The 26,332-nt window shown below is 41.7% G+C and overlaps 1 protein-coding gene and 1 non-coding gene across 8 annotated transcripts in view; both read left to right on the forward strand.

Moving 5' to 3' along the window:
- LOC110541859 (protein FAM156A/FAM156B-like) overlaps nucleotides 1–26,332 on the forward strand; it is a 98,350-nt gene that overhangs the window by 59,168 nt on the left and 12,850 nt on the right. For all 7 annotated transcript variants that reach the window (XR_009588349.1, XM_060374424.1, XM_060374426.1 and 4 more), the window contains 2 exons: nucleotides 21,824–21,923; nucleotides 23,637–23,760. The gene's annotated coding sequence lies outside the window, so the exon portion shown is untranslated. The remainder of the gene's footprint in view (nucleotides 1–21,823; nucleotides 21,924–23,636; nucleotides 23,761–26,332) is intronic.
- Nucleotides 15,911–16,017, forward strand: LOC132650172 (U6 spliceosomal RNA). The gene has a single exon (XR_009588565.1). It is a non-coding gene; the product is annotated as a U6 spliceosomal RNA (small nuclear RNA).

A 26,332-nucleotide genomic window follows, 5' to 3' on the forward strand; every position in this document is an offset into this window, starting at 1 on the left:
TGGCAGCATTAGATCCATGAGCCAAATCCGAACAGCCAACAAGTTAACACAAATGTATACAACAGTGACACACAGGGTCTCGGATGGTATGATATTGCTTACCATCACCATTCTTTTTTTTTTTTTACTTTGTTTAAATTTATTTATTTTTTTATATTAATCACAGGTTATTTACTTTATATCCCAGCCATAACCCCTTCCCTCATTCCCTTCCAATCTCACCCTCCCTCCCTCATCCTCTCCCTGCCCCTTTCCAGGTCCACTAATAGGGGAGGACCTCCTCCCCTTCCATCTGACCCTAGCTTATCAAGTCTCTTCAAGACTGGCTACAGTGTCCTCCTCTGTGGCCTAGCAAGGCTGCTCTTCCCTCGTTGGGGGGGAGGGTCAAAGAGCCTGCCATTGAGTTCATGTCAGAAATAGTGCCTATTTCCCTTATTAGAGAACGCATTTGGACACTGAGCTATCATGGGCTATATCCGAGCAGGGGTTCTAGATTATATCCATACATGTTCCTTGGTTGGAGAAACAATCTCATGAAAGACCCCTGTGCCCAGATATATTTGGTACTTGTGGAGCTCCTGTACTCTCCAGTTACTACTCCCCCTTCTTTCATATGATTCCCTGCCCTCTGCCCAAGGTTTGGTTATGAGTCTCCCCATCTGCTTTGATACACTGCTAGGTAGAGTCTTTCAGAGGCCCTCTGTGGTAGGTTCCTGTCCTGTTACCTGTTTTCTCCTACCTCCAATGTACATCCCATTTGTCTTTCTAACTGAGGATTGGTCATCTTACCCCGAGTCCTCTTTCTTGTTTATCTTCTTTAGGTGTATAACCATCACCATGTTTTATTCAAGCATCTTTCACTGGGAAGGCTAAGCATTGTTTGTGTACATGCAATAATGGTTACACAGTCCTCAATTTTAGTGACTTAAATCTACAAACAATGCAATCATGTATCAACAAGAAAGTAAACAACTAAATTGTGTTATATTGAAACTTTAGAATCCTGTATACCTGTGAGATGACCCAAGGAAAGCCAAACTTACAATGGAAAAGGAACCAAGCTAGTTATTAACAAGGCACATTATATAAGTATCTGTAAGTGATTTAACTTGTGGCGGTTTATGCTAAATAATGATTTTTCTAATTTAGCTTTTATTGCAATAAAATAATGATTGAAAACAAGTTAGGAAAAGTTTGTTGTTGTTGTTGTTTTCAACAACTCACAGGTCACAATCCATCATGAAGGGAAATTAGAGCAGGAACCCTGAAGCAGAAACTGAAGCAGAAACCACAGAAAAATGCTGATTACTGCTTGCTCCCCATGGCTTGCTCAGCCTGCACTCTTACATAACCTAGACCATCCACCCAGGGGTAGTACTGCTCATAGGATACTGGAATTTCCCATATTAAACATCCATCAAGAAAGTGCAAAATGAACCTGGCCATCTGTCAGTCTGATAGAGACAGTACCTCAACAGAAGATTCATCTTCCCTGATGACCTCCAATTTGTATCAAAAACTAAAGAGAACACCTATTTTCTTTCTGGTTGACTGGATTTTCACAAGTCTCAGGCAGATGGTGCATATGTGATCACTGAGTCACAAACTCCTTTTCATACATAATATTTTGTGCATGGTCCCAGTTTGTTGCTAAAAAGATACATTGAATTATTCCGCAAAGGGAGGACTTTCTTCTGAATGTGCTGCATGTTCCTTTTCACTTGCTTGGTTTGGGTTTAAATAATTGTATTGTAGTAATCCTAAACATGATAACAGCTACCTCATGATTTTCACAAGTTCTGTCAAATCATTAACTTGGGGGTGACTGCAGACACAAATGGCTACACATTCAAGGGTTACATTAGTTCAGGCTTACTCCTCATCTTCTCTGAGGTTTTTCTTTGTTGTGCTGTCTGCATTGTCAGATGTTATTATCATCTCTTGTATCAGTTATTACTGAAGTTTGCAAATATGTCTGCTCTCATTTATAGCCTACATATAGTATTATATGTAAGATGCATTTCATGCCGAGTCCAGTATGGTCTCTCTTTTCTCAACAATCTTTAGCAGTGATGATTATACAGCTTGGTTTTGTCTGGGCTTCATTTCTATTTCATACTTACTGAGTTCTTTGAGTGCAATAAGCCTTATTTTTGTTCTTTGGACATTTCTCATGTCATTAAAAGCTAACTGATTGTAGTTCTAATTGTATCTCTTTTGCAAACCTTTGAAAGTAGCTCATCTCATAATTAAAGTACAAATATTTAATTCTGAATTGATTGCATAGAATCAGTCTTTTACTACTTTTCTTGGAATATGAAAATCTCAGCAACATATGGTATCTTTGGTTTCTTTTTTTCTATATATGTAGCAACACAACATTGAAGCTGGTCAAGCAATGTTTTAAGTTTTTGGCTTCAGCTGTCAAGGACTTTTTAAGGAAGGTCAGAATAAGAGATTGCTGGATTGTCTAAATTACTTCCATTTCTGTTGTTCATTCTTCACTTCAGGTGTTCTAAGTTTTCTGTACTACCATTTCTGTTCTGTCTGAAGACCTTCTACAGTGTAGTTCTGTAAGCCAGCATTCTCTACCCACCTGCCCACATATACATCAGTGTGATTTTTTTTTTTTTTGCATCTACTTATCCGAAGAATGCCTTCCCTGGATGTTGTATTCATAGTAGATGGTGCTTTTCTTCATGATTAGAAAAATATTTCTTTTGGATACCCATGATTTCTGATGGGAAAACTGGACTCCGTTGAATCAATGCCTTACTAAAGGCAATTTGCACTTTCCTCCTAATTTTCCAGAAATAGTTTCATCACTACCATAGTCTTCTACAGGTTGCTTATGCTGTGTGCAGTTGTGTGTCTCTATGTGTCTCTTCTTCTTAGGATTACTAAGATGCTTTAGATATAAAGGCTTATACTGTAAGTCTATACATTTGTCAGATTGCTTTTAGCCAACAGCAGTTCAATGTCATTTGACATCATCATAGCCTTTCTTCTCCTTTCCTAATGTTTCAACAAAATTGATCATGAAGCATTCAGTACTTTTCACAGGCTCTTAAAGTTATGCTTCCTTTTTAATTTTTATTTTCATATTTATTTTTATATTTCATTTGTATCCCAGCTGTCACCCCCTCCCCCATTGCATCCTAATCCCACCCTCCCTCTCTCTTCTTTTCCTATGCCCCTCCCCCAGTCCAATGATAGGGGAAGTCATCCTCCCCTTTCATCTGACCATAGTCTGTCAATCTCATCAAGATTGGCTTCATTGTCTTCCTCTGTTGACTGTTAAGGATGCTCTCCCCTCAGGGGGAGGTGATCAAAGAGCCAGCCAATGAGTTCATGTCAGAGACCATCCCTGTTCCTATTATTGGGGAACCCTCTTGGACACTGAACTGCCATGGGCTACTTCTGTGCAGGGGTTATAGGTTATCTCCAAGCATGGTCCTTATTTAGAGTATCAGTCTTAGAAAAGACCCCTGGGCCCAGGTTTCTTGGTTCTGTTGCTTTCCTTGTGGCGATCCTGTCCCTTTCAGGTCTCTCTCTCTATCTCACCCTTTTTTCATAAGATTCCCTGCACTCTGCCCAATGTTTTGCTATGTGTCTCAGCATATGTTTTGATACACTGCTGGGTAGAGTCTTTCAGAGGCCCTCTATGGTAGGCTCCTGACCTGTTTCCTGTTTTCTCCCTCTTCCGATGTCCATCTAGTTTGCCTTTCTGAATAAAGATTTGAGTATCTTACCCAGGGTCCTCCTTCTTGATTAGCTTCCTTAAGTATATAGATTTTGGAATGTTTATCCTATATTATTTGTCTAATATCCACTTATAAGTGAGTATGTAGCTGATTTTAAGCTCTACAATGGAGCAATAGTAATAAAAACTGCATGGTCCTGGCATAGAAACAGAATGGTGGATCAATGGAATCTAATTGAAGACCCAGAAATAAACCCACATACTTATGGACACCTGATTTTTGATAAACATACCAAAACCACACAATGGAAAAAAGATAGCATGTTCAACAAATGGTGCTGGTTTAACTGGATGTTTACATGTAAAAAAAAATGTAAATAGATCCATACTTATCACCCTGCACAAAACTAAAGTCCAAGTGGATAAAAGACCTCAATATAAAAACAGACACACTAAACCTGTTAGAAGTTATGCTTTCCTATTTTTGTTTTATCATCTTTTTCTGTTTTTCAGCTTTGAGATTTTCTAGTGATGTAGTTACACATTTGCTGGTATTTATTTCCATTCTGGTGTTGTAAAAGATTTGTTTTATTTATGTGAACATGTGAGACTCTGTCTGTGAATGTGCACTCATGAATGTGGAACACAGGAACCCAACAGAGGACTTCATACACCCTAGAGCTTGAGCTATAGCTGGTTTTGATCCACCTAATGTGAATGCTGGAACTGAACTCAGGTCTTCAGGAAAAGCAGCATGTGCCCTTATCTGCTAAGCCATCTCTCCAACCTCACTCTGGATTTGAAACCCATTCATAGATACATGTGTTTGGACTTTTGTCATAGTTAGGTGTCTATTTCTGTGGCAAAACACCATGAGCAAATGCAACTCTGGGAGGAAAGGATTCATTTCAGCTTACAATTTTCAAGTTACTTTTTTCTATTTTTTTAAAAATTTTTATTAAATTTTTTTTAATTTATTACAATTCATTTATTTTGTATCCCAGCTGTACCTCCCTCCCACATCCCCTCCCAATCCTGAGCTCCCTCCTTCTCCTCCCATGCCTCTTCCCCAGTCCACTGATGATTCATCACTGAAGGAACTCAAGGCAGGAGCCTGAAACTGGAACTGAAGCAGAGGCCATGAGGGAAAGCTGTTTACTGGCTCGCTCCTTATGGCTTACTCAACCTGATTTTTCTTCCTTCCTTCTTTTTTCCTTCCTCCTTTCCTTCCTTTCTTCTTCCTCCTTCTTTTTTTTTTTTTGTTTTGTTTTTCTGAGACAGGGCTTCTCTGTGTAGCTTTGGCTGACCTGGACTCATTTTGCAGACCAGGCTGGCCTTGAACTCACAGAGATCCACGTGCTTCTGCCTTCCAGATTGCTGGAATTAAAGACATGCACCACCATGCCCAGCTTCAACCTAATTTCTACAGCACTCTGAAGATGATGCAGAGAGCATGGAGGAGTACTTCTTAGCGGTTTGTTTCTCATGGCTTGCTCAACCTGCTTTCTAATAGAACCCAGGACTACCAGCCCAGGGGTGGCACCTGCCACAGTGAGCTGGGCCCTCCCCCATCACATCATCAACCAAGAAAACACACCGCAGGCATTCCTACAAGTCAGTATAATGGGGATATTTTCTCAATTGACAGTCCTTATTCCAAAATGACTAGCTTGTATCAAATTGACAGCACAATCTAGTTTTTATACACTGGAACCTTCCTTAACACACACACACACACTCCGTCTCTCTGTGTGTGTATGTCTGCGTATCTGTCTGTGTCTTTGTGTCTAGGCATGCCTATTTTTGAACATTGTGGGTTTTTTGTTTGCATCCAAGGTCTCTCAGATTGCTTTTGGAACACTTTCAAGATAATGGCTTTAAAGACTTACTCCAGTATTCTTTACAGCCCTGTCTCCCAGCAACAGTGCTTTGGTAAGGCTCTTTTCCATCTGAGTGCAGTAGCTCTGCTTCTCTGCTTTCTAACTTTGCTGAAACATGCCAATACCTGAACAAGTTTTCAGATTTCTGTTGGTCTGAGGCAAAAGGAATCCCTATAGAGTCTGTTAACACTGTATTTTGGCAACCAGTCTGCACCTGTCTCTCCTTTGCATAACATTTTCCTTCATGCTGCCTTGGCATAAGGGATGAATGTCTTCAGTGTAAGGCATGAGTTTAATATGGACAAGCCGTAGGAGTGCTATTGGTTTGGAGAATCCTTGAGTCTCCAAAAACTGTAAATGAAAGGCACATTTCCAATTCCTTGGGTAGAATCAAGGGAGGGACAAGAAGTAAAATAGCATGCCAAAGTTCTAGAAACTTCAAGGGCCCTTGAGTCTTATTGCTTCACTGGGGTTTTCACTAAGAAATGCAGCAGTGTATGCTGATTTGACCTCCACTATGATTACTCTCTATCAAAAGTATTACTCAGCCACTGTACTGAGAAAGGAATAGAGATCACATGAAATGTCTTGGTTTGGCATGGTTCTAATAACACTTTGCTTCAGCAGCCAGAAAAGAAGGAACTTAGAAAGTGGGAAATGCCAAAAGAAGCACTCATATAAGGGCTGTCAAGAGAGCTCAGCAGTTAAGAGCAATTTCTGCTCCTGAAGAGGACCAAGACAAACATACACACAGCATCATAATTTCACCCACATAGTAGTTTTTGACTGTAACTCTATTATCACAGGACATGGCATGTTCTTCTTGCCTATGTGAGGACAAGTCCTGCTTACAGTGCACACACATGAATAAAGGTAAAACACTCAAACGGATAAAAGAAAAATTAATAATTTTAAAAAGTCAGTAAATTTAATTTCTTTTTTGTATTTTTCCTGAATGTCTGCATGGTAACTTTTCTACTGTACAATAAATCATGATTAACATACATTCAGACATTACCACGGATCTTACTGTCATTTACATAATCTGCTACATTCTATCCAATGGACAAATGTCACATGAATGTAAAAAGGCACCACAAAAACACAAGAGTGCCCGGATTTTTCGGTTCTGTTGCTCTCCTTGTGGCGCTTCTGTCCTCTCCAGGTCTTACTATCTTTCCCTTCTTTCATAAGATTCCCTGCACTCTGCTTAAAGTTTGCCTATGAGACTAAGCATCTGCCTCGATACCCTACAGGGTAGAAACTTTCAGAGGTCCTCTGTGGTAGGCTCCTGTTCTGTTCCCTGTTTTCTCCCTCCTCTGATGTCCATCCTCTTTGCCTTTCTGAATGGAGATTGAGCATCTTAGCCAGAGTCCTCCTTCCTGATTAGCTACCTTAGGTGCACAGATTGTAGTATGTTTATACTATATTATATGTCTAGTATCCACTAATGAGTGAGTATATACCCTGTCTGTCTTTCTGCTTCTGGGATGCTTCACTCAGGATGATATTTTCCAGTTCCCACCATTTACCTGCAAATTTCATGATTTCCTTGTTTTTTATTGCTGAGTAATATTCCTTTGTGTAGATGTACCACAATTTCTGTATCAATTCCTCAACTGAGGGGCATCTGGGCTGTTTCCAGGTTCTGGTCATTGCAAAAAAGCTGCTACAAAAATGTTTGAGCAGATGTCCTTGTTGTATACTTGAGTGTCTTTTGGATATATGCCTAGGAGTGGTATAGCTGGGTCTTGAGGAAGTGCTATTCCTAATTGTCTGAGAAAGAGCCAGGTCCAAAAAGTCTGGGCACAGGGGTCTTTTCTGAGACTGATACTCCATCCAAGGACCACTCATGAAGATAATCTGGAACCCCTGCACAGAGGTAGCCTAAGGCAGTTCAGTATACAAGTGGGTTTCATAGTAATGGGGACAGGGACTGTCTCTTATAGGAACTGATTGGCCTGCTCTTTGATCATCTCCCCCTGAGGGTGGAGCAGCCTTACCATGCCACAGAAGAAGACAATGCAACCACTCCTGAGGAGGCCTGATAGACTAGGATCAGAGGGAAGGGGAGAAGGACCTCCCTTATCAGTGGCCTGGGAGAGGGACACAGGTGGGGAAGAGGGAGGGTGGGTTTGGGTGGGGGGAGGAAGGAGGGAGTTACAGGGAGGATACAAAGTGAATAAACTGTATTTAATAAAAATAAAAATAATTAAAAAACACAAGAGTGGAAAAATTACCCTTTTGTGACACAAGAAATAAACAAGTGGGAATTTTTATATTTGTCTTCAATACATTTCCACTGTGATAGAAGCATGATTATTCTCCATGAATAAATGTGTGGGGAAAATAGTGGCTGGTGAGTCTCTAAACAAAAAGCTTAGTTTGACCAATGACTCTCAGAATAATGATGACGATGATGATGATAATGATGAAACTCAAAGAGCTAGAATATCAAGAGGAAGACAAAAAGCAATGAGAAAGTTTTTCAAAGCACACCGCAAGGGTACTTTTTGCTCTACCTGGAGACATGGCAAGTAGGTGGGAAAGAGATCTTCTGGAATTAGTACAGCTGGAACCCTGTCTGAAGGAAGCCTATGGTCTAGAATGGCAGACCTCGAGTCCTATAGCCTCCAAGTGTGGAGGAATTTCTCCAGGCTTAACAGTCCATAGACTTTTGGCTGACAGTACTTTGGTTGAAGGCTTACTCTTCAGTAACTTAAACACCAGTGTCTGTGGGATACCTGCATTACAAGCCTTAATTTTTTTTTTTCAGCAGGGAGGAACAGAACTAGTGAGCACTCACAGGTTTGACATTTCTTCCTCAGGATGCTCAGTTCCTTAAGCCTAACATCCAAACTCTGCAGTGTTGGGACCCTTGGCCCCTGACCAAGAGCTATTGCCACAGGCTCAAGACCATGATGTCCAAAATCCTTGGCTCTTCCAGGATCCTGGAACACTTTCAGGGAGGCAGACCCCACTCTTTTCTCATCTCTGCCTCCTCATAGCCTTCTGTCTTCCTTGAGCATTAAGACTCTGCTTCCTCTGTCTTTTCTGTTGTCTCCTCTCCTTTTGTTGCCTGTTTCTCCCAAGGACTCTACCACTGCCCCCTTGCTGCCATCGGTGCTAACACAAGGGATGCTGCCTCTGCCTGGACAACAGATGCTGCTTTTAGGAGTCTGCTGCCTCAGCTGCCATCTCCTCTTTAGGCACCCAACTTAGCCCACGGTGGTCATGAAAAACTTAAACCCTCAGACCCTAAACTGGCAAGAAAAGACCACGAGGGACATTTTTCTAATGGACCTAATATTACAACAGCAGAGGGCAACCTGACCCAGAAAGTGAATCAAGCTGCCATCTCATTCAGCAAGAATGGGGGTGTAGCAATGTGTTTGCACCAGTAACTGCATAACCCTTCATGCCAAAGGAGCTTTGTGAACTGCACCAATGGCCTGGGTGAAAATGGCTGCACAACCTTCTAAGGTGGAGACCCGGGCTTGAGATGCCAAAATGCAAACCCAGACAGAAACCTCTTAAAGCTATTTGAAAACACCCTGGCAGGCAGAACACCTTCTAAAGCTAGAGTTGTCATGCATATGTCTCTGCACTGCAGCCTGCTCAAGGCATCTGTGCAGTGTTCCAAGCCACCTGGCTACAACCAAGGCATTTGGGTAAGCTTTCGAATGGCAGCTACTTAAGGCTGACAGCTCTGTGAGCTGGAGGCCAGCATGATCTACAGAGTGAATTCCAGGACAGCTAGAGTGAGACCCTGCCCCAAAACAACCACAAATAAACAAACATCAAACAAACCAAGCAAACCAACATTCCCCCAAAATATTCAGACTGAAATCCTTAAGCTCAACCACATAAACAGTCGGGTCTTTGGGGATTCAGAGTAGCCTCTCTCCTCTTTGTATATCAAGAGAATGGGTGTCGCATCAGTTCTCCAAAGAACCTCACAATGCTCCTTGCAATCATCCATTGCCATGCCCTCCTGAGGCGGATTATAGCTGGTCCACTGTTGAGATGTTCAAACATTCACTTATTGTTCTTGGGCAATGATGCTCTTACCTCCTGTATCATGGCTGTGCCAGGGGAGGTGGTGTCCTTAGGTTCTTTACCTATCTTCATCCTTCCTTGCCCCAAACCAGCTAGTGGGTCCTTGCAGCAGTCCTTTCGGTAGCTTAAATATTAGTGTGGAGTCATAGATAGCATTTGAATGGGTCTAGCAAAAGGTTTCATGGCCACAGAAGAAAGGTCTCAAAGTCATCATGGTAACCTCTTAACTTGTGGTAGGTAGGGTGACAAGGGAGGGTTGAGGCAAGGTGTAAGGGGTTTACTAAGTCCTAGAAGTTCCTAAAGGTTCTTAGAGGACAGAGTCCTAAGTGCAAGAAAGAAGGGTAGGGTGTGGGAAGGGAGAACTGACCCAGGGTGGGTAGGCAGTGAGGAAAGGACTTATTACCCAGGACCTGGTGGGAAGAACGTGACCTGTATAAATGAGTCTTGTAGAGGTCTTCTGAGGAGACAAGTTTGGCAATGAGTCTCAGCATCTGCTTTAATATGCTGCTGGGTAGAGTCTTTCAGAGACCCTCTGTGGTAGGCTCCTGACCTGTTCCCTGTTTTCTCCCTCTTGGAGGCAGAGTTTTTTTTTTCTTTTTTTTCAATTTCTAATTTTCTTTTTTTTTTTCCTTAAAGCTGTTTTTAATTTTAATTTTTATTAATTACAGTTTGTTCACTTTGTGTCTCCCCCCTGTAGCTCCCTCCTTTCTCCTCTCCCAATTCATCTTCCTTCTCCACCCATGCCCCGCCCCAAGTCCACTAATAGGGGTGGGCTTCTTCTCCTTCCTTCTGATTCTAGTTTATCAGGTCTCATCAGGAATACCTGCATTGTCTTCCTCTGTGGCCTGTTAACACTGTTCCCCCACTCAGGGGGAAGTGATCAAAGAGCAGGCCAGTCAGTTCATGTCAGAGACAGTCCCTGTTACCATTACTATGTAACTCACTTGGACAATGAACTGCCATGGGCTACATCTGTGCAGGTTATCTGTATGCATGGTCCTTGGTTGGAGTATCAGTCTTAGAAAAGACTCCTGTGCCCAGATTTTTTGGTTCTGTTGCTCTCCTTGTGGAGCTCCTGTACTCTCCAGGTCTTACTATCTCCCCCTTCTTTCATAAGATTCCCTGCAATCTGCCCAAAGTTTGGCTATAAGTCTCAGCATCTGCTTTGATACCCTGGAGGGTAGAGCCTTTCAGAGGCCCTCTATGGCAGGCTCCTGTCCATTTCCTTGTTTTCTCCCTTTTCTGATGTCCATCCTCTGAATGGGGTTTTCTGAATGCCTTTCTGAATGGGGACTGAGCATCTCAATCAGAGTCCTCCTTCTTGATTAGTTTTTTTAGGTGTACACATTTTAGTATGTTTATCCTATATTATATGTCTAATATCCACTTATGAATGAGTATATACCCTGTGTGTCTTTCTGCTTCTTGGATAACCATTCAATGGAAAAAAAATCTTCAACAAATGGTGCTGGTCTAACTGGATGTCTACATGTAGAAAAATGCAAATAGATCCATACTTATCACCCTGCACAAAACTAAAGTCCACATGGATAAAAGACCTCAATATAAAACCAGACACACTAAACCTGTTAGAAGGAAAAGTAGGGAAAATCCTTGAACTCATTGGCAGAGGAGACAACTTCCTGAACACCAGCAGCACAGGCTCTAAGAGCAACAATCAATAAATGAGAACTCATAAAATTGAAAAGCTTCTGTAAAGCAAAGGACACTGTCATAAAAAAAAAAAAAAAAACCTGCCTACAGATTGGGAAAGGATCTTCACCAACCCTATATCTGACAGAGGGCTAATATCCAGAACATATAAAGAACCAAAGAAGCTGAAAAGCAACAAACCAAGTAATCCAATTAAAAAATGGTGAACAGAGCTAAACAGAGAATTCTCAATAGAGGAATATCGAATGGCAGAGAAACACTTAGAGAAATGCACAACCTCATTAGCCATCAGGGAAATGCACATCAAAACGACCCTGAGATTTCACCTTACACCCATCAGAATGGGCAAGATCAAAAACTCAAGAGACAACGAATGCTGGAGAGGTTGTGGAGAAAGGGGAACCCTCCTCCATTGTTGGTGGGAATGTAAGCTTGTACTACCACTCTGGAAATCAATCTGGTGCTTTCTCAGACAACCAGGAAAAGCGCTTCTTCAAGATCCAGCTATACCACTCCTAGGCATATATCCAAAAGAGGCTCAAGTACACAATAAAGACATTTGCTCAACCATGTTTGTAACAGCTTTTTTTTTGGTAATAGCCAGAAGCTGGAAACAACCTAGATGCCCCTCAACTGAAGAATGGGTACAGAAATTGTGGTACATCTACACAATGGAATATTACTCAGCAATGAAAAACAAGGAAATCATGAAATTTGCAGGTAAATGATGGGATCTGGAAAGGATCATCCTGAGTGAGCTGTCGCAGAAGCAGAAAGACACACATGGTATATACTCACTCATATAGACATATAATATAGGATAAACCTACTAAAATCTGTACATCTAAAGAAACTAATCAAGAGGGAGGACCCTGACTAACATGCTCAATCCCAATCCTTAAAGGCAAAGAAGATGGATATCAGAAGAAGAAGAAAACAGGAAACAAGTTAGGAAACTGCCACAGAGTGCCTCTGAAAAGCCCTGCCCTGCAGACTATCAAAGCAGATGCTGAGACTTATGGCCAACTTTGGGCAGAGTGCATGGAATCTTATGAAAGAAATGGAAAATAGTAAGATCTGGAGAGGAAAGGAACTCCACAAGGAGAGCAAAAAACCAGAAAATTTGAACATAAGGGTCTTTCCAGAGACTCATACTCCAACCAAGTACCATACATGAAGATAACCTAGAACCCCTGCACAGATGTAGCCCATGGCAGTTTAGTGTCCAAGTGGGTTTCATAGTAAGGGGAAGAGGGAATGCCTCTGACATAAACTGATTGGCCTGCTTTTTGATCACCTCCCCCTGAGGGGGAGCAGCCTTACCAGGCCACAGAAGATGACAATGCAGCCACTCCTGATGAGATCTGATAGACTAAGATCAGAAGGAAGGAGAGGGGGACCTCCCCTATCAGTGGACTTGGGGAAGGGCATACATGAAGAAAGGGGAGGGAAGGTGGAATTAGGAGGGAAGGAGGGAGGAGCTTATGGGGAGATACAGAGTGAATAACGTATAATTAATAAAAGTTAAAAAATAAAAATAATAATAATAAAAACCCAAGTGACAACACATGCTGGAGAGGATGTGGAGAAAGGAGAATCCTACTCCGCTGCTGGTGGGAATGTAAGCTTGTACAACCACTTGGAAATCAATCTGGTGCTTTCTCAGACAATTAGGAGTAGCGCTTCCTCAAGACCCAGCTATACCACTCTTAAGCATATACCCAAAAAGATGCTAAAGTATACAACAAGGACATTTACTCAACCATGTTTGTAGCAGCCTTATCTGTAATAGCCAGAAGCTGGAAACAACCCAGCCCTTCAACTAAGGAATGGATACAGAAATTGTGGTACATCTACACAATGGGATATTACTCAACAATAAAAAACAAGGAAATCATGAAATTTGCAAGTAAATGGTGGGATCTGGAAAAGATCATCCTGAGTGAGCTATCCCAGAATCAGAAAGATGCACACAGTATATCCTCACTCATATAGACATATAATATAGGATAAACCTACTAAAATCTGTACACCTAAAGAAACTAATCAAGAAGGAGGACTCTTGCTAAAATGCTTAATTCCTATCCAGAAAGGCAAAGAGGATGGACATCAGAAGAAGGAGAAAAGAGGGAACAAGTCAGGAGCCTGACACAGAGGACCTCTGAAAGGCTCTTCCCTGCAGACTATCAGTGCAGATGCTGAGACTTATGGGCAACCTTTGGGCAGAGTGCAGGGAATTTTATGAAAGAAGTGGGAAACAGTAAGATCTGGAGAGGACAGGAACTCCACAAGGAGAGCAACAGAACCAAAAAACCTGGGCACCGTGGTCTTTCCTAAGACTGATACTCCAACCAAGGAGTATTCATGGAGATAACCTAGAACCCCTGCACATATGTAGCCCATGGCAGTTCAGTATCCAAGTGGGTTCCATTGTAATAGGAACAGGGACTGTCTCTGACATGAACTGATTGGCCTGCTCTTTAATTTCCTCCCCCTAAGGGGGAAGCAGCATTACCAGGCCACAGAAGAAGACAATGCAGCCACTCCTGATGAGACCTAATTGACTAGGATCAGAAGGAAGGAAAAGAAGACCTCCCCTATCAGTGGACTAGGGGAGGGGCATGCATGCAGAGGGAGAGGGAATGGAGGGATTGGGACAGGAGGAGAGAGGGAACCACAAGGGGGATACAAAGTGAATAAAATGTAATTAATAAAGAATTAAAAACAAACAAACAATGAAATCATGAAATTTGCAGGCGAATGGTGGGAACCAGAAAAGATCATCCTGGGTGGAGGCAGAGTCTTAATGCTGAAGGAAGAGAGAAGCCCGTGAGGAGGCAAAGATGAGAAAGGGTGGGGTCTACCTCCCTGAGAGTGTTCAAGGATCCTGGAAGAGCCAAGGATTTTGGACATCGTGGTCTTGAGCCTGTGGCAATAGCCCTTGTCAGGAGCCAAAGGTGCCAACACTGCAGACCCTAGAGCTTGGATGTTAGCCTCAAGGAACTGAGCATCCTGAGGCAGAAATATCAAACCTGTGAGTGCTCACTAGTTCTGGTCCTCCCTCCTGCTGAAAATCAAGACTTATAATGGCTCAGGTGTTCTGCAGACACTGGTGTTTAAATTATTGAGGAGTAAGCCTTCAACCAAAGTACTGTCAGCCTTAAGAAAGAATTATCCTGATATTATTACTGTTATACTATTAATATTATATTTTATCCTGCTTAATGGACATAATATTGAACTTGCTTCTAACTTCTCTTATTTCCAGGCATTAGTGCATTAGTTCATCTCTCAACAGTCAAAAGAAGCCTCCTTTTGTAGTAGATGGCAATGAACACAGAAGCCTCTTTTCATTAACATAAAAGGAATAAGAAGCTTCAAATTCTCTCCCCTGAATGGGACATTGAAATCATGAATCTGTCCCTTCCATGTCTCCAGGATCATCAGGGAAAAAGCTTGTAAAAGTTAGAGATGTAGGAAGTTTGTAGGGAAGCTTCATTTGCTGGGCGTGGCAGAAATGTTGCTCACATGAATGCAACAGCAGCTGAGACCACATGTACAACACCTACATGAAATTAAACCAGTCAAAATCTCAGTACAGATTAGAAAGCAATTCATAAATTCATGCCCCTAGCTGAGGTGCTATTAGCAATTGATGGTTCCTGGGGAGGAATCCAATTTCTTTAGGAATTTGGCTTCTGAGAGGTGATCCATGCTCCAGTAGATGTGCTTACATCTGTACATATGCCACCAGCATTACATGGATTCAGAGATGTTGAAAAAGTTCATTAAGTTGGGAGAGAGAGGTGGCAGGAGGGATAAGAGAGAAATTTTATGGTAGATTTGACAAGAACAAAGTATATGCATGTAGGAAAATATGAAATGATAAACATGCTTAAAGGCACTTGCCACCAAGCCTCATAATCTGATTTTTATTTTTATTTTAATTTTTATATTAATTACAGTTTATTCACTTTGTATTTCAGCTATAGCCCCCTTCCTCATTCCCTCCCAATCCCAACTTACTTCCCTCATCTCCTTCCATGCCCCTCTCCTATTCCACTGATAGGAGAGTTTGTCCTCCCCTTCCATCTGACCCTAGCCTATCAGGTCTCCTGATGAAACCTAATCTGATTTTTATCACACCCCGGTGAGGAACCAGCTACACCACGTTGTCTCTTGACCACCACATACAGGCAATAACAAGTATCTGTATGCAGAAACTGAAAGAAATAAAGATACAAATGACATTTAAATATTTTTATTAAAAATTTTAAAGTATATTGACTAATACATTAGTTTATTAACACATTCTTTTCACTATTATTATTATTATTATTTTATTCACAGGTCATTCACTTGTATCCCAGCTGTAGCCCCCTCTCTTTTTCCCTCCCAATCCCACCCTCCCTCCCTCATCTTCTCCTTGTCCCTCTCTAAGTCCACTGATAAGGGAGGTCCTCCTCACCTTCCATCTGACCCTAGCCTATCAGGTATCTTCAGAACTGGCTGCAATATCCTTATCTGTAACATGTTCTTAAAATTGTGGCAATGATCACTTAACACAAAAACTTATACTTAAAGAATTTATGTGGTGGTCATTTTGGCAGCATATATACTAATATTGGAATGATACAGTGAAGATTAACATGGCCCTTATGCAAGAATGACACATGTATTCATGAAGCGTTCCATATCTTTAGATCTTTCCGTCTGCTCGCCAAATGTCTGACCCACCTGGGACACAAGCAACTAACACTAGAGACAAACAGATGGCTAGAGGCCAATGTAAGAACACAAGCAACAAAACTCAGGGCCATATGACACCGCAAGAAACCAGTGGTCTTAACAAAGCAAGCACTGGAGACACTATCACACCTGAAGCACAAGAAAAAGGTTTTAAATCTGAGGTTATAAAAATGATAGAGACCTTAAAGGAGGAAAATACAGCTCTCAAAGAAAAACAGGAAAACACAATCATACAGGTAAAGGAACTGAATAAGTCCTGTATGGAAATACAGGAAACTACAATCAAAAAGTAGAAGGAAATGAGCAAAATTGTTCAAGACCTAAACATTTGAAGCAACAAAGAAAATACAATCTGAGGCAATCCTGGAGATGGAAAACCTAAGAAAGAGGACAGGAAATACAGACACGAGCATCACCAGTAGAATACAAGAGATGAAAGAGAGAATCTCCACTGTAGACGATGTGATACATCAGTCAAAGAAAATGTTAATTCTAAAAAGCTCCTAACACAAAACATCCAAGAACTCTGAGATAACATGAAAAGACCAAATTTAAGAATAATAGGAATAGAAGGAGGAGAAGACTCCCAACTCCAAAGCCCAGAAAAAGGTTTTGAACAAAATCATAGACGAAAACTTCCCCAACCTAAAGAGATACCTATAAACATACAGAAAGATTACAGAACACCAAATAGGTTGGACCAGAAAAGAAAATCTTTCCTTCAAATAATAATTTAAACCCTAAATGTATGGAATGAAGAGAAATATTAAAAGCTTCAAGGAAAAAAGGCCAAGTCACATATAAAGGCAAACCTATCAGAATTACACCTGACTCCTCATCAGAAACTCTAAAAGCCAGAAAGGGCCTGGACAGATATCTTACAGACACTAAGAAACCACAGATGTCAGTCCAGAGTACTATACTCAGCAAAATTTTAATCATCATAGAGGGAGAAAACAAAATATTTCACAACAAAAACAAATTTAAACAGCATCTATCAACAAATCTAGCCCTACAGAATATACTAGAAGGAAAACTCCAACCCAAGGAGGCCAAATACACCCAGAAAAACACAGGAAATTGACCCGTCCCATGGGCTAGTCGAACAGGGTCCACCTGAAAGAGGGAGTGAAAATTGGGGGACAGAGAACTCGAAGAATGGAGGCAAGACAGATTCCTGATCAACTCTCATTTTTCTGAATGTGCAAACAACACTTACAAAGCAAAGGGTACAAGCAAATTTTTTTCACAGTAACAACACATCTGTGCCACCTGGCAAGGCATGCAGGAATTCACTCAAGGTTACACTCAAGGTTTGCTGTCTGGTTCCCAAGGTTGCAGGGAGCTTGCTATCTACTTCTCAGACTCAGAGCACCCCGCCTGCAGAGACCACCAAGGACACTCTGTGAGAAATAGAACTATGGATAAGACCCGAATCTGCCAAGGCCAGGAGGCAGAATTCCAATTACCAGACTCCTTCAGGAAATAAATAACCCCACATCAGCAAAACCAAAAGAACAGAAACACACACACACACACACACACACACACACACACACACACACTACCATCATCAACATCAAAATAACAGAAAGTAACAACCACTGGTAATTAATATCTATCAACATCAACAGCCTCAACTTTCCAATAAAAAGACAGACTAACAGACTAAAATGATCCATAAACAGAACATTTAGCTGCATACAAGAAACAAAGCTCAGCCACAAAGATAAAACACTACCTGAGAGTAAAGGGCTGGAAAAAAAAGTTTTTCCAAGCAAATGGACCCTATATGCAAGCTGGAATAGCCATTCTAGTATTTAATAAAATAGATTTTAATCAAAAAAGAGGGGGAAGAACACCTCATAATCATCAAAGAAAAAATCCACCAAGAAAATATCTTCATTCTGAATCTATGCCTCAACTGCAAGTGGTCCTTCTTTTGTAAAAGAAACATTACTAATGCTTAAATCGCAAATTGAAACCCACACATTAATAGTAGGAGACTTCAACACCCCACTCAGTCCAACAGACAGATAATCGAGACAGAAACTAAACACGGAAATAAAGAAACAGGCATAATTAATCAAATGGACCTAAGAGTTATCTACAGAACATTTGACCCAAACACAAAAGAATATACCTTCTTCTCAGCAACTCATGGAACCTTCTCCAAAACTTACCATATACTTAGTCACAGTAGGCTTTAGCAGATATAAGAAAATTGAAATAACCCCTTGTATCTTATCAGACCACAATAGATTAAAGCTGGAACTCAACAACAACAGAAACAACAGAAAGCCTACAAATTCATGGAAACTGAACAACTCTCTGCTCAAGGACCACTGGGTCAGGGAGGAAATAAAGAAAGAAATACTTTCTAGTATTAAGTGAAAATGAAAATACAACATATCCAAACTCATGGGACACAATGAAAGCAGTGCTAAGAGGAAAGTTCATAAAGAAATTGATTCCATACTAATAACTTAGCAGCACGCCTGAAAGCTCTAGAACAGAAAGAAGCAAATGTACCCAAGAGAAGTACACAACAAGAAATAATGACACTCAGGGCTGAAATCAACAAGTTGTAAAGAAAGAGGACAAAACAAAGAATCAAAGAAACCAAAAGCTGGTTCTTTGAGAAAATCAACAAGATAGACAAACCCTTAGCAAATCTAACTAAAACCAGAGGGAGAGTATTCAAATTAATGAAAAAGGAGACTTAACAACAGACAATGAGAAAATTAAAAAAAAATCAAAAGCCTGTATTCCATAAAATTGGAAAATCTATTTTTTCTTTTTTTAAATTATTTATTTTTAGTTTTTATTATTAGTTGCATTTTATTAACTCAGTATCCCAGCTGTATCCCGCTCCCTCATTCCCTCCCAATCCCACCCTCCCTCCCTCATCTCCTCCCTGCCTCTTTCCAAGTCCACTGATTGGGAAGGACCTCCTCCCCTTTCATTTGGCCCTGTTTTATCAGGTATCTTCAGGACTGGCTGCAAAGTTCTCCTCTGTGGCCTAGCAGGACTGGTCCTCCGTTGTGGGGGGGGGGGGTCAAAGAGCCTACCATTGAGTTCCTGTCAGAAATAGTCCCTGTTCCTCTTACTATGGGAAACCAATTGGTTACTGAGCTACCACAGGCTTCATCCATGCAGAGGTTCTAGGTTATATCCATACATGGTCCTTGGTGGAGTATCAGTCTCAGAAAAGACCCCTGTGCCCAGATATATTTGGTCCTTGTGGAGCTCCTATCCTTTCCACATCGTACTAACTCCCCTTTTTTTCATATGATTCCCTGCACTCTACCAAAGGTTTGGTTGTGAGTCTTATTATCTGTTTTGATACACTGCTAGGTTGAGTCTCTCAGAGGCCCTCTGCAAGTAACAGGCTCCTGTCCTGTTACTTGTTTTCTCCCATGTCCAAAGCACCTCCCATTTGTCTTTCTAAGTAAGGATTGATCATCTTATCCCGGGTCCTCTTTCTTGCTTATCTTCTTTAGGTGTATAGATTTCATTATGTTTATCATATCTTATAGGTTATATAAGTGAGTATATACCATGTGTGTCTTTCTCCTTCTGGGATACCTCACTCAGAATGATCTTTTCTAGATCCCACCATTTGCCTGCAAGTTCCATGATTTCCTCATTTTTGATTGCTGAGTAGTATAAAGGAAATGGACACATTTATTGGTAGATTTCATTCTGAACGATGCTCTCCTAAGCTTGCTGACAGGAACCTGGCAGAATTGTTCTCTAAGACACTATCCAGCAGAGCCTCAAAAGAGATGCTGAGACTCACAGCCAAACATTGAGTGATGCTTAGAGAGTCTTGTGGAAAAGTGGGAGAAAAGAGAAAAGGACCTGCAAGTGACAGAAGCTCCACAAGAAGACCAACAGAGCCAACTAACCAGGGTCCAGCAGGGCTTACTGAGGCTGAAGCATCAACAAAGGACCGTGCATGGACTGGATCCAGACCACCCTACAAAGCATAGCCGATAGGCAACTTAGGGCTCATGTGGGTCCTCAAGTAAGAAACATGGACTGCATTTGAAATGAACATTGGTGCCAGCTTTTTTAGCTGTTTCACCTGGCAGAACTGTCTTGCCAGGCCACAGGGGAAGAGGATATGCTCAGTCCTGATGTGACTTGATGAGCTGGTATGGACAGGAAGGGGGGTTCCCTTTTCTGAGGAATAAGGGAGGGGAAAAGGGAGAGGAAGAGAGGGTGGAGTTGGGAGGTGAGGTGGCATGGAGCTTCAACCAGGATGTAAAGTGAATATAAAATAAATATTTTTTCAAAATATTGTAAAAAAAGAATTTATCATATTCCAAAAGTCTTTCAAATTCTACGTGCAGCTAAAACTATATGAAGTGGGTCTGCTTTACATAACTACATGATGAAATACACACACATGCTATTTTTATGAAATAACACTATAAACAAATCTCCTGAATAATTTCATACATATAATATTTGTACCATGATAATTTTATTTGATTTAGACTTGAAGTATTTCATTATTTTCAACATCATGAAATATTGCTCTGCTAAAGAAACTTTTACAATAAATAATAAGTGAAAAAAGGTTTGTCATTGTTACTGATTCAGTAAATTTTTCTGGACTTTAATTCAGCTCATTGTAAAGTGATAAATACGGAAAAATTAGAAGTGTACGAATACATTCAGCCAATAGTGTCCGTGAACAACATGTTATCTATCTGCTTTTTATATTCAGCTTCACTTTTTAGAGACAATTTAATTGAAAAGTCTTTATAGAGCCAGGTGTGGTGGCGCACACCTGTAGTCCAAGGATCCACAGAGGCAGAGGCAGGTGGATTGCTATGAGTTTGAAGCCAGCCTGGTCTACAATGTGAGTCGAGGTTGGCCAAGGATACAGAGAGGAAACCCTGTCTCAAAAAAAAAAAAGTCTTTAAAATAAATGTGATATCTGACTAGGAAGTATTCTTTCACACAATAAAGCAAGATTGAAAACTAGGGGAAAATAAGTGAACTCAAATATATGTCTGAAAACTAGCAATTGTCTTTAATTAAAGAGCTAGTATGAATATGCATATAACATAAGAAGAATATGCAGGAATAGTAATGTCAAATGGCACAAACTTAGTAATTGTGAAAGTGGGAATGGGGAGGAAGATATAATGGAATGAAGCATTAAAACACTTTTGAGACAACGGAGTAATCAGCCATGGTGTCATATTGGCAGTAAAGTGAACTAGCTACAGGGGCATAATATTTCATGTTATAGCGACAGGAATGACCTGACAGTACACAAAAAAGTATCTGTCCAGTATTCTTAGCCACGGGCCAAAGGGACATAAGAGGAAATAGGCGCCAGAAGCTGCAGGTATATTGAGAGTTGCCCCATGGCAGGGCTTAAATCCGTATAATCCGCAACTGTCATTTCAGTGGGTGAAGACAATGGGTCTAGTTAGGTAGAGTTTTACATTTTGCTGATAAAATTCTATATGTTTCTAGTGACAAACAGTAGGTTGGAAATGAGATGCTGATTTGGGGAACTTGAAACTGGGTTTTAGGTGTAGCCAGAGCTCCTGTTTGGTGTGTTTTCTCCACTGCCTAGTGGCATCTGCCTGCAGGAGCCATCAGAGCAGCACTGCCTGGTGCTTTCCTAGATAAGACCCCAGATTTAGGTATTGGCCTGGGGCTTCAAGTTAAGCATCCAAAAGATCAGATGCTGAATGACAGCTTTTCCTCTCCCTTTGAAAACTGTTTTCAGGAAAAGGAGGAGAGATGACAACGAGGAAGACAACCACCACCCCCATTCTTCGAAGAGGAGTAAGAAGGGCCAGGCCTTTCAGGACCCTCACGCTATAGAGGTAGGAACTATGGCCACATAGCCTCTCCTTCCTTCTCACTTGTTGCCCACACGGAGGCATTCATTTCCATCCCCACAATGGCAAGAGAGCTGTCCCAGATGCACTCATGGAAGTCTCCTCGCTGGCTGCAGTGGCTTTGGAGCCAGAGCAGGATTTTAAGGATTGCTTCAGCATGGATTTACTGTGCAACATAAGCACGGGGTAGGGTCAACAAGGAGACTTTCCTAGGAGCAGGTAGGAGGAACTGGGTTCCAGAAATGTCTCCACAGGCAAACAGGGAGGAAGAACGGTACCCCACCTTCTATGGTTAGGACAGAAATAAACATGAACAACAAAGCAGCAAGGCACGAACTAGCTGGAGCTTTCTTCTTGATCCTTGCTGGAAAAACTGAAAGCAAACTGGGGTTGTGTGAAAGCACTTTGGAAAGCATTAGTGATGTCTGCGCTGAAGAGCTGGCATCTCAGCTTCAGCAGTCTTCACTCTAATAACTAGATGGGGTAGCACAGCATGGTTTGCATGGTAGCATAACAGTGAGGAGGGAGCATTGCAAAGGTTTTCTGGACATACCTCATCAGGCAATGAGTAAGTGCTTTTGCCTTTCTTAATCAAGAGATAAGAGGCTTATCAACATGTGCCGTTCCTTCCTCTGGGACAGGAACAGGTAGGTTTTGGAGAAAATGTACCTAGACTCTAGGTCCTAGATGTACTTCAAACACTCGGTGCTCTTGACCCACAGAATTTGCTTTTGCATATAGTCACCTGTGTTTGAATGCTGGCCTTTCTTTTCAAGGTTAGCACCCTTAGACCTGTGCATGCAAGTCTGCTCTCTTCACCAAAGAGAGTGGTAGTCCAAAGGCAAAGACCAAAAGCTCCTGTAATTGTCTGTATGCCTGCTAAAGAACAATGGCTTCAGAGGGTTTTCCTGATGACTGAGTAAAACAAAACATGGAGAGTGTAAGGAAAGTGTGTAGATTTCTAGCACAATCCCAGACCTCTGCTCTGCTATTGATCACAAGGAACTAGTTGACATTCTTATGCGCAAGTTCCAAGGAAGAAAGAACAGTAAGACTAATGAGAAAATTACGTTAAGGGCCTGGCCTATATTTCAGCTAGAATTCTGTGTAGCCTTGATTCTCCCCAGCTGTTGGGACTATAGCTCTTTGTCAGACCACTGTGTTCAGCAGAGTAAGTTCAGGTGTCTGATGGAATGTTTGGTAAGCTGTTCTCTCTCTCCCCCTCTCTCTCTCTCTTTCTGGTACTGGCAGTTTGTGGTCTGTGCAGGTTAGCTTAACTGTAGACCGACAGGACATGGAAGAACCTGAGGAGAGAGTCTCTTTTTAATACTATTTTGTAGCTGGGCTTGGTGGCACACTCCTGTAATACCAGCATTCTGGGAAGCAGAGGCAGGGGATTACTGTGAGTTCACGACCAGCCTGGTCTACAAATCGAGTCCAAAACAGTCAAGGCTACACAGAAAAACCCTGTCTCAAAAAACAAACCAAACCAAACCAAAAACAAACACACACATACACACAAACCTACTTTGTATTATTTGAAGTGTGTGGATGCCATGTCTTGGTCATATTCACCTGTAACCTCTCCCTGAAACTCTATCCTGGATACATACCCTCCCAACACATACCCTTTCAATCTTTATACCCTCCTTTCTATTATATATGTATGGTCCTATTTAATCCCTTCTGTTCGGTTAGTGCAAATCAAGAGCCGTGGGAGTCATCCCCTGGGTCACAGGTAACTGACCAAGGGCCATCTACCAGAGAGAAGTGACTCTTCCTCTCCAGCAAAAGTCGGCTGCCAAAAGTTCCTTAGTTAAAGGTAAGGTCACAACTCCCCCCCTCCCCCAAGACTCTGCCCTGGCTTTATCTTGTCCAGGTCTTGTGCAGGGAGCCAGAGCTACTGTGAGTTCACATGTGCATCAGCCATGCCATCACCAGGGGACAGCATTTCACAGTGCTCCTCCCTGTAATCTGGCTCTTACATTCTGACCTCAGACCCAATCAGGAGAACATCTGATTATCCCTGGGAACAGAGTTGCCACTATTGCACCAGTTGACTCCTCGTGCCTAGCAGGCCACTATTATGGTATAATATAGATGGTATAGGGTCCATCTATGGGTAGGAACACTCGTGCCTTGGTCCCTCATGACAGCCAGCATAACACCTTCTGTGTCCTATGAACATTAACCAACTGGAAGAGTTTCCTGCTGCATTCAAGACTGATTTCCCTAGGCCCTGCAACAAAAGTGTGTAGTGTCTCATCTACAGGGTTTGGAGCAGTGGCAATAGCCTGTATTGTTCTGGTCACCTCTGGGGCTGCCCTGGCCATAGAGAGGTAACATGTCCATTGCTGAGATTTTTGTTTAATGACCTATGGTTTCTGGGGAAAATTCTGTTCACCCAGATGCAGTATCTCTGTTTAGCCTCCCTTTTAGAAAATTCCACTTTCTTTACCCTACTCCCTTTCCCCATTTCCGCTTAAACTTTTAACCCCCGGTATCCCCCTCACCTCCTTAATCATCACATGTGTTCCACTGCCTCCTCCTACTGTATATTTTACTTGGGCTGTAAGATCATAGGTTCTCAGGGAGCTTCTTTCTTCCCAACTCATCTTGTTTAACACTTGCCCTGAGTCCTCCGTTCCCCATTCCATCACTCTACAAACTGCTTGAAGCTTCATGATGCTAGGATTTCTGCTCTCTACTTTGATTTTACTACTGTTCTACTATTTTCCATCCATTTATGCCAACTTCCCCCAACCTGATAGCCTCTTTCTTGTTTCTTAGTTTTCACATTGACTCCAGAATAAGCATACAAAACAAAATTTTGAAGCTAAGACCTACATCTGAGAGAAATCATGTGGCACTTGTTCTTAGGGAGTGGGGTGACCTTGCTGAGTATAATTCTTTTGCAGTTCAATTCATTGACTTTCAAATAGTCTTTCTGAGAAATTATTGAAATAACGTTGTGGTATTTCTGTAGGGGTTACAGATTGTTCACTAACAATCTTTATTGTTAGTGAATGTAAAAAGACCCAACCCATTGCAGGTGGTGCCACTCCCTGGGCAAGGCGTCTGGAATGTGTAAAAGAAAGTCAACCATAGCAAGCAAGCAAGCCACAAGGATCCCTGCGCTTATTCTCTGTGTGCTCTTGACTGTAGGTGACATGCTTTGAATTTCCTGCCTTTAAGGGATGGAAACCTGGAGCTGTACGCCAAATAAAAACTTTTACCCCTGAGTTAGTATCACTTTTGCTGTTTTATCAGAGCAGCAGAAGGGAAATGACTAAGAGGCCATTTACATCATTCTTGGTTTCTTCATATGATCCAGAAAAACAAACAAACAAACAAACAAACAGACAAACAAACAAACACTTCTGAGAGAGACATGAGAGGGCTCTGAGTCTCTTGTTGAGCCAGTTGTGGTGGAATTCCCTGATAACATTCTTCCTTGTTGCTTCTGTGTCCTTTTCCCCAACCATTAGCCTATAGACTCTCTTTCCACTTACTGTGAAGCCTGGTATCCTGTCATACTTCTTCCAGGTATCCTTTTTCTCCCCACCTGGGATTCTAAGGTGCTCTCTGCGTTCCTGCCACCTACTGGTTTGACACTCCCTTTCCTACAGCTGCTCAACCCACCTTGCTTTCTGGCTCTGTCCCCTTCCTTTGCCATAGTTTATTCTCTGCCAACAACATCAGCCTGCACGGCCTGCTCCTGGATGCTTTACAAAACGGTGTGGGACACCTCTGTGCTCTTTGTCCTCCTTTCCCGTTCATCCACTAGTCGTCCATTAGAGTATCTGCTCAGCCCAGGTAGGTACCTCAGTCCTGTAGAGTTCCCATCACAGCATGCATTGTCATTGCCATATCTTCTCCGCACATTCCTTGGCCGGGGAATTTCCATAGGGTCCAGAGACCCTCATCATAGCAGCATCTGACTGTCCCTCGAAATCTTCCTCACCCTTGTCCACACATTTAATCAATTCAAGAATTTCTCCTCAAGTTCACTGCCATATGAAGAGCATAACAAAGTCCAGTCTTTATGACTAGGAGGAGTGTTGATTAGATAAATAGCCATTGCGGATCTAGAAAGAATTGCTTTGCTGTGTGGACTTGTTCAAGACTGTCTTTGCCACTTGGAAGCACTCTGAGCACTCTTACCAAGGTCTCATTTCAGCACAGCAGTTCATTCCTCTAATCATTGTTTTAAAGTCGGCAGGACCCAAGTCTCAAAATAGGTTCTCATTGGCGTTGTGACACCATTCTGTGACTCAGTTACTTCCAGAGTGAATCTTTTATTTGCCTGTATATCAGTTGTTATAGGTGAGATGGAAGATATCACCAAAATAGAAAGGATGGTTTCCTATCTCAGGCTGTACATGTACAAGTTA

This window comes from Meriones unguiculatus, chromosome X (assembly GCF_030254825.1).
Source record: "Meriones unguiculatus strain TT.TT164.6M chromosome X, Bangor_MerUng_6.1, whole genome shotgun sequence".
Taxonomy (NCBI): domain Eukaryota; kingdom Metazoa; phylum Chordata; class Mammalia; order Rodentia; family Muridae; genus Meriones; species Meriones unguiculatus.